Here is an 8,462-nt window from a genome sequence, read left to right as displayed (position 1 = left end):
TCATGGGAAGAACAATACAACAAAACATTAGGTATGTACAGCGGGTAGGACAGGTGGGGACATACACCACAGGTGGGGGCGGGGGACAAAACACAAAGTATGTACAGTGGGTAGTTCGGGTCTTTTAATCTGATTTTTGATTTAGAGGGTCCAGTTACGGATTGCAGCCTCCTGTAAATGTTTTTTGAGAGTGGTTTTGAAGGTGGGCAGTGTTTTGCACTCCTTTAAGATTATAGGAAGGGCGTTCCACATTTTTACTGCATAGTTTGCAAACAAGTTTAACCCCTTGTTTGTGGTGCAACGCGGTTGAACGTGGTTCGTGGAGCTTCCTCTGGTGTTGTATGTGTGGACGTTGTTCACTTTTTGGAAGTATGTTGACAGGTACTTGGGTGTCTTTGTGGTGTAGCGTATCTTGAAGACCAGGCCCAGTGCAAGTTGCTGCACTCTGTCAACTACTCGTAGCCAATCAAGGCTCAAAAAATGAGCAGCGGTTAGATGTGTCCTAGGGTTGAGGCCTAGCAGAAGCCTAACCAGTTTATTTTGGGCTGTCTGGAGTCTTGTTTTATGGGCCTTTGTGGTTCTATAGTACCATGATGTTACGGCATAGTCGAAGTGACATTGAATGAGAGCTCCTGATAGGGTCCTCAGTGTGTTTTTACTGACAAGTGAGGATATCCTGTACAAGAATCTAGTTCTATGGTTCACTTTTTTGATTACTTTTGCTGCCATTTTATCTCCGGAAAGATTTGCCTCTAAGATGGAGCCCAGGTATGTAATATCCTCTTTTCTTGTGATATTAATGTTACCCACTTTTATTTTAAAATGTTCAGCCTTTCTGAGTTTAGATGGGGATCCGTATAGGATGGTTTCACATGTATATAATAGTTCCTGGAAACATCGATAGAATCTGTAAGAAACTTTGTCTGAACATCACTGTACAAAGGACTAGTTTGCATCTTGTTCCTCACTGGATTAAATTGAACACTTAAAAAAAAATGCAACCTTCATTGTATGTGATTCTAACAAAATGTGACATGAAAAGACGTACGCGATCTTCTTTAGTGCCTGTGTGTAAAAATATACATTGCCATCAGTATGTAAGTCAAAAACGTATCAGCCTTTTCTCTTTTCTCAAACATGGGGAACTAATTAGTACACATGCCTACAAGCAGGGCCGGTCCTAGGCATTTAGGTGCCCTAGGCGAGAGAATGATTTGATGCCCCCCTCCCCAAAAAATTTAGGGGCGCCACCACCACCATCACCACCACATTAAGCCACCAGTACTGCCTCATCACCACCCACACATTCAACAGTAAGCCACCTTCGAGAGAGGGCACAAGAGGCGAGTGTGACTAATCGCGAAGCGTAATAGACAGTAGGCTGAGACATATTTTCATGGAGACATGAAAGGGCATTTGGCGCCCTCCAGGCATTTGGCGCCCTCCAGACATTTGGCGCCCTAGGCGACCGCCTAGTTCGCCTATGCCTAGGACCGGCCCTGCCTACAAGACTGTTATTGGCACTGCTCTTTTTATAATGGTTGTCAGTTATGTGCCTGAATTCCCTCCAAAAAGGATACATACATTGTAATGTTGAAGATGCACTGTATGTGCCTGGGGGGTCAGGGTAGTCTTGTCACACGCCTGTCAGTCCCAACTGGGGGTTGGGGTGAAAGGCAGCCATGGGTACAGGCAACAAGGGAGGAGAGAGGAAGAGGTAGAGGATTGGGAGGGAGGAAGAGGTAGAGGATTGGGGCGGAGGAAGAGGTAGAGGATTGGGGGGGAGGAAGAGGTAGAGGATTGGGAGGGAGGAAGAGGTAGAGGATTGGGAGGGAGGAAGAAGTAGAGGATTGGGCGGAGGAAGAGGTAGAGGATTGGGGGGGAGGAAGAGGTAGAGGATTGGGGCGGAGGAAGAGGTAGAGGATTGGGAGGGAGGAAGAGGTAGAGGATTGGGGGGGAGGAAGAGGTAGAGGATTGGGGGAGGAAGAGGTAGAGGATTGGGAGGGAGGAAGAGGTAGAGCATTGGGAGGGAGGAAGAGGTAGAGGATTGGGGGGGAGGAAGAGGTAGAGGATTGGGGCGGAGGAAGAGGTAGAGGATTGGGAGGGAGGAAGAGGTAGAGGATTGGGAGGGAGGAAGAGGTAGAGGATTGGGAGAGAGGAAGAGGTAGAGGATTGGGAGGGAGGAAGAGGTAGAGGATTGGGGGGGAGGAAGAGGTAGAGGATTGGGGGGGAGGAAGAGGTAGAGGATTGGGAGAGAGGAAGAGGTAGAGGATTGGGAGGGAGGAAGAGGTAGAGGATTGGGGCGGAGGAAGAGGTAGAGGATTGGGAGGGAGGAAGAGGTAGAGGATTGGGAGGGAGGAAGAGGTAGAGGATTGGGGCGGAGGAAGAGGTAGAGGATTGGGAGAGAGGAAGAGGTAGAGGATTGGTAGGGAGGAAGAGGTAGAGGATTGGGAGGGAGGAAGAGGTAGAGGATTGGGGCGGAGGAAGAGGTAGAGGATTGGGAGGGAGGAAGAGGTAGAGGATTGGGGCGGAGGAAGAGGTAGAGGATTGGGAGGGAGGAAGAGGTAGAGGATTGGGAGGGAGGAAGAGGTAGAGGATTGGGAGAGAGGAAGAGGTAGAGGATTGGGAGGGAGGAAGAGGAACTAGAGGCACTAGAGCAACGCAGCAATGAGCAAATAACAGGAGAGAACATCATTAGGACAAACAAGAGAGTGAAAGAGAGGAAGATTATATAAAGGAATGCATTTGAATAAATATAACCATACTCTGAGTACAAGGTCAAGCCAGAGAAGAGGGGCAGTAGCGAGAGGCCTAGAGAAGGACTTAGTCATCAGAGAGACACAATAATGGAAGTCACTGCTAAAGTTGCTGTGGATGAATCTGTAGGGTGTATGTGTGTGACTAAGAGGAGATATCTTCTCAGCCATGCACGTATGCCTAAAGGGCTGATTGAGGGCAGCTCACTCGCTACTCCTTAGCTAATATGTGCCTAGACTATGAACACAAACCCCACAAGCCTCCACACAGCCAAGCAGCTGGGAGATTGCTGCTGGCGGCTCCAGATCTAAGGGATGTGCTATGGAGGCTTGAAATGGGAAAACAAAGACACAGTCTGAGTGCTTTGTTGCTCTCAACTTAAATGGAAACTGTATGGTGCTTAGTTGATAAGTAGCCAATGACAAGTAAGTGATTATGTTAATGAGGTGGATGACGGCTAGGTAGAAGTACTCTAAAACACGTTGTCACATATCCAGTTCTGATAGTCAACACCTCTGAAGTCTGAAGTCTGAAGTCATTCCCTTGATCAGTCTTACTCTCTGCATTGTAGCCGTGGGGCGGCTGTGGCGCAGGAGGTAGTGTCGCCGTCTAATGATCGCAAGGTTGGCAGATCGGCGGTTCGAGCCCCGGCTGGCCACATGTCGAAGTGTCTTTGGGCAAGCCACTGAACCCCAAATTGCTCCCAGTGAGCGGGCCGGCGCCTTGCATGGTAGCTTGGCCGCCATTGATGTGTGAACGTGTGTGAATGGGTGAATGAGAGGCCGTTGTAAAGCGCTTTGGATAAAGGCGCTATATAAGTGCAGTCCATTTGTATATCTCAACACAACCCTCTTTCCCACCATAATTATCTGGTCGTCTGTCATGCCAGTACTGTGAGGTCAGAGGTGTGCTGTCCACCCATTGCGTCTCTGTCAGTCTCTGCGTCTCTGTCAGTCAGACCAGAAGGTAATGTTCCTCTCTGCTGTTTATGATCACCAGGTCTGCTCCTCTGGTGAAATAGGTCATTGTGATTCCCCTTAATGACAGAGTTTGAAGAACTCAGATGGCTGCTGCAAAGGTGTGCAGCAGAGCTCAAAAGGTTGTGGTTTCACTTCTGCACACCTACAACCATTTCACACGACAAACCAGTGAAACAGGAAACATGCCTAAAAGCCCCAGCCGCAGACACAGTTGCTAAGGTAACCGAGAGAGAGAGAGAGAGAGAGACAGAGAGAGAGAGAGAGAGTGACAGAGATAGAGACAGAGAGAGAGATAGAGACAGAGAGAGAGAGAGAGAGAGAGAGAGAGAGAGAGACAGAGAGAGAGACAGAGAGAGAGAGAGAGACAGAGAGAGAGACAGAGAGAGAGATAGAGACGAAGAAAAGCACAGTGAGCTGCCTAAACGACTACCGCCCGGTGGCACTCACACCAATCATCATGAAGTGCTTCGAGAAACTAGTCCGGGCCCACATACTCACACGCCTCCCGCCCAACCTGGATCCATACCAGTTCGCCTACAGAGCCCACAGGTCCACAGAGGACGCCATAGTGACGACTCTCCACGCCACTCTATCCCACCTGGAGAGGGGAAACAGCTACGCGAGACTGCTCTTCGTGGACTTCAGCTCCGCCTTCAACACCATCCTTCCAGACAGGCTAGTGACCAAACTACTAGACCTGGGTCTATCACACTCTATATGTGCGTGGATCAAGGACTTCTTGACCGACCGCCCCCAGAGGGTGCGGGTGGGCCCCCACACCTCCACAGCCCTCAGCCTCAGCACTGTGTCCCCCCAGGGCTGCGTGCTAAGCCCCATCCTCTACAACCTCTACACCCACGACTTCACCCCCGTCCACCCCAGCAACTACATCGTAAAGTTTGCAGACGACACCACCGTGGTGGGATGTATCTCGGGGGGGGACGAGGCGGCGTACAGGGATGAGGTAGAGCAACTGAGCTACCTGCTGCTAAACAAGTCAAAGACCCAGGAATTCATCGTAGGCTTCAGGAGGAAAAAGTCTGAGATCCAGCCCCTGCTCATCAACGGAGAGAGCGTGGAGAGAGTCTCAACCCTCCGATTCCTGGGACATCACATGCGGGATGACCTGGCCTGGAAGGACAACACAAAAGGCACCATCAAGAGGGCACAACAGCGGCTATACACCCTGAGATGCCTCAGGAAAGAACACAACAAGCAGGAGATACTGGTGGCCTTCTACCACGGCGCAGTGGAGAGCATCCTCACCTACGGCATCTGGTTCCACATCTGGTTCCACAGCTGCACAACAGCGGAGAGAAATGCGCTACAGAGAGTCGTGAGAACAGCCCAGAAGATCACCGGCGCCCCCCTCCCCTCTCTGGAAGAGCTGTACAACACACGCTGTCTCAGGAAGGCCTCCAAGATCTCCAGGGACCCGACCCACCCTGGGCACGTACACTTTATCAGGCTGCCCTCGAATAGGAGGTACAGGACCCCGGCCGCTAAGACAAACAGACTGAAGAACTGCTTCTACCACTGGGCCGTCAAGTCCCTGAACACAGAAAAGGCCTAAGTTCTGGGCCCAGGACAGTCCGGACGGATTGTATGGCAGCTAGTGCTGAGGCACAAACATGTACATTTCAAGCCTGCAAACTGTGACACTTTAAAATAACGTGAAAAAATACTTTTGTGCAATATGACAACCCTAGTTGACTATCTGTGCAGTATAGTACAGTGGATTGTGTACATAGCCTTTATTTATGTAAACCAGCTCCTTACCTTCTTGTGATTTTATGCTTTTTCTAAAAAAAAAAAAAAAATTCCTTTCCTAACACCAGGGGAGCCACCCCTCCTAAATTTCGTTGTTTGGTACCTGTACTGTAGCAATGACAAATAAAGTCCATAAAGTCCATTCCATTCCATTCCATTCCATTCAGACAGAGATAGAGACAGACATAAATAATTCAGTTGATTGAAACTGTCACACATGACAAAAAGTAGGTACTATTATGAATAAACCACTTTCTCACAGACACAGTTGCGTATTTTGCCACATCGGCGGTCATTCCATTGATTAAGCTCATTTGCATAATGATCCATCTCAACACAGTCCTCTCCCACTCCTGCAGATTCTCTATGGTTGGGTTGTCATGCCAACAGTACTCTGAGGTCAGAGGTGTGTCCTCCACCCATGTCCTCCATACATGTCTGTATCCAGAGACTATTTCAAGTTAGACAGAGTAATTACGAACTCAGAGGAATATGTATGTTTATGAAAACAAAGATTAGAACAAATGCAAAACAAAGATGTATAACAGTTAAAGGAGTTAATTTATGGAATACTTTTGAAAAGGAAATGAAAATGTGTAGTACACTAAAAGGATTTTAAAAATTATTTAAAAATAAGATGATTAACAAGTATAAAACAGAGGTTTAAATATAGTTTTTGTTTAGTTTTTTGTTTGGTATTTTTTGAACTTTTTGTTGACATGCGTAAGTGACCTTTTGTTTATAAAAGTTTCAATGTTTTGATGATGCATTCATGGGGGGACATGCATACATGTAACAAGGGTAGGCGCAATAAGCCACGGCTTCAGCCTACACCTTTTTGGTCCTGATGTTATGAATTGTGACTGTGTACATTTTTTTTATTTTTTATATCTGTATTGTGAATTGTATAGGGGACCAAAATAAACATTCTCAATATATGTCCAGGTCCCCTCTGTGTCTCTGTCAGTCAGACCAATCCAGACACTCAAACTCCTCCTCAAATCACTGATAAAGTCCTGTTCCTCTCTGCTGTTGATGACCACCAGGTCTGCTCCTCTGCCTCTGCAGTCCTGTCTGCTCTCATCCCAGGTTTTAGTCTCAGTGGAGAGGAAGTAGCAGCTGGAGCCAAACTTCCTCCATAATAAGTTGAAGGACTTGAGGCAAGCAATAATGTTTCATATGATATTCTGTGTTATGTCTCTGGAAACCAAAGACTTTTCATTCAAGTTCAGAGCAACCTTTGAGGCTTTTTGTTGACGTAGTCAGCCATCTCACCTCCTTGCATGACGACTTAATCTGTTTATCTTTTTCTATTCCTTCCTGGTATGAAGTCATGGTCCTGTGTTTCTCTGTCAGTCATTTATAAATGTTTTGTACAAGTCAACTTCCTTTCCAGTTCTTCCTGATTGATTTATAGGCTTGTCTAAGTGGATTATTTTCCCTTCATTTTATGGGTCATGAAGTCATTCCTAAGCGAGCATAAGAGAACAGAAATTAGATTTTTATTTGTTTTTATTTGGTATTTCTGTGCAAATACAAACACATGAGAGATGCGTTTTTTATCAAGGAACTCATTATCATTCTATCATGATTAAACGTATCATACATTTAGGTGGAAAATCACAAATCAACAGATTCTGGCACATATGATCACACTCCACACTCTATAGGCTTGTTACAAAGTCATTCAAGATGTATGAAAAGTAAAAGGTCTTAAAATCTAAAAAAGCAGTCTAAGTAATTCAAATGTGTCCAAATATCAAGCTATCATTTATGAGCAAAAAGAAAAAAAATAAATACAAATTAAACGTATTTTTTCTGACAAGACACCTAAACATTTACACACCTCATTTTAATATATTATATATTAATTAATATCAAATTATATATTTAAATTATACCTAAAAACTACCACCACCTCAAACAAGCCACCATAAACAACACAACAGCAAACAACCTAGATTGAAACATTGTCATTTAAAAATGAATACACCTGATATTAACACTAGCAAAACCCTGCCCCCCCCCTCCCTAACCCCAAACAAGCCACCATACACAACACAACAGCATATAACCCAGCATCACAACCAGCAGAGGCGAGGGGAGGTAGACATGGGAGAACTGGCTCATGGTACTGCAGAGAAGGGAATGATGATGGTTTCTACAGCATATGAGGAATATACCATTCCTTATTCCTCATTCTATTACATCAGTTACAATGAGCCAGTCCTCCCATTTCTACCTCCACCAGCCTCCGCTAATAAACACACATCACAAAACAACAAACCATCACTGTACAGTACACACATCCAGACCAGTGTGATAATATCCTGAACCCCGCTGACGTGTTTCACATACAAACATTCAACCCCTCGTCATCATCAGCCGTACACACAGCCCCACCCAGACACCAGACATTCTGAAAAGCCCTTATATGGTAAAACAGGAAGTGGTAGGCACACTCTACCCTACACATACTCTACAGAGACAAAACCCAACAACAAGTTCAACAGTGAATATTTAGCCCTCTGCTTAAAAGAAGGGCTCTAGAAAGGCCCTCCCCAGCCTCCCCCCATCTCCTCCCCCAGCCTCCCTCCCTCCCCCAACCTCCCCCCAAACTCCCCCAGCCCCTCCCCCCTCCCCCAGCCTCCCCCAGCCTCCCCCAGCCTCCCCCCCTCCCCCAGCCTCCCCCCCTCCCTCAGCCTCCCCCCCTCCCTCAGCCTCCCCCCCTCCCCCAGCCTCCCCCCCTCCCTCAGCCTCCTCCCCTCCCTCAGCCTCCCCCCCTCCCCCAGCCTCCCCCAGCCTCCCCCCCTCCCCCAGCCTCCCCCCTCCCCCAGCCTCCCCCAGCCTCAGACACAGGTGTTGCAGTAACCCAGAGACAGGTATTAAACGTGCACAAAATGCAAATGCTATTATGATTAAACCACTTTCTCACAGATCCAGTAACTTTTGGTG

Source organism: Nansenia antarctica (assembly GCF_963989245.1).
Source record: "Nansenia antarctica genome assembly, chromosome: 8".
NCBI classification, from domain to species: Eukaryota; Metazoa; Chordata; class Actinopteri; order Argentiniformes; family Microstomatidae; genus Nansenia; species Nansenia antarctica.
This window is presented reverse-complemented; position numbering follows the sequence as displayed.